This window comes from Pundamilia nyererei, unplaced genomic scaffold, assembly GCF_000239375.1.
Source record: "Pundamilia nyererei isolate P.nyererei 1_Seehausen unplaced genomic scaffold, PunNye1.0 scaffold01142, whole genome shotgun sequence".
Lineage (NCBI taxonomy): Eukaryota > Metazoa > Chordata > Actinopteri > Cichliformes > Cichlidae > Pundamilia > Pundamilia nyererei.
In genome coordinates, this window is record NW_005188543.1 from 13,702 (window position 1) to 14,913 (window position 1,212).

Consider the following 1,212-nt stretch of genomic DNA (forward strand, 5'->3'; position numbering starts at 1 on the left):
TTTTATTAAAGACCCTCAAGGTCACCTTACATTAGTACAAGAAAATCACAATGAAGGGTATGCAATTTTGAATACATGAGTTTTAAGATGCGATTTAAAAGTGGTATTAAGTATATCAAATATATTAACCCTCTCAGGCTCAAATTAAGTTTTTGTTGCTGATGCACAAAAAGAATACCTGCAGTGGTTTCTGAAAGTGGAGTCATCTCTGTGCTGGTCCTTATCGTAGCAACTGATGCTGCCGGCCACAGCGTTAGATTACAGATGCTAGAATACAACATTTGTATTAAAGGAAATTGTCACGGCTGTGCAGGGCGGATTGGACTCAAACAGATTAAACACCGACACCGGATGAACGTGGCAAGAATTTATTACAACAAGTGAAAAAAAACGTGAATACACACTAATATGGAGTTTAGTGGCTATATACAGGTGGAGGGAAATAGTGACTGAGTGAAAACTGTGATTATAAACACTTGGGCTGGGGGATATATACAAAGGTTAGGGCAGATGCACACACTGTGAGCTGGGACTGCTATGACTGACACAAAATGGTTGGCAAAAGTGACCAGCAACCAGACTGAGTAAGCGGTGACAGTTTGCAGGCGTGGTCTGTGGATTTAGCTGAAGACAGAGCAAAAGATTAGCACAAATACTAACAATCGGCAAGAGACATGAACGGATTAGCACTAACGGTGATTAGCAGACGTTCAGGCGACGAGCGGTTGTGAGCGCTGGTCTTAAATACTGCCGACATAATCAGCCTCAGGTGCAGCTCCCAGGTGGAAGGAAGGTCTCCACCCAGAGGAGGAGCCCTAGAGCACAGCAAACAAGCATGCCACTCACCCGCACCATGACAGGATATAGTTTAAATGATAGACTTCTGACAGATTCCAATATGTCCATGTGTGTGAGCAGTCTTCTTCACACATTAAAGTGTGTGGTGGAATCAAGACTGTTTATGTCACGCATCCCACCCCTAAGAAATATTATAAAACACTGCATAAAGGTCATGAAGGCCTGGATTTCCTGTTTCCAAATTCAGAGAAACTGAAGTTATTACATTTGGACCTCACACTCTCAGAAACATGGTTTTGGATACAATAATTAATTTTGATGGCATTACCTGTTTCTGCGTGTAACCTTTCAGTCAGTGTTGGGAAATGGAGGCAGGTGTGTTCATGAATGATCAGGCTCCATTATATCTTAGAA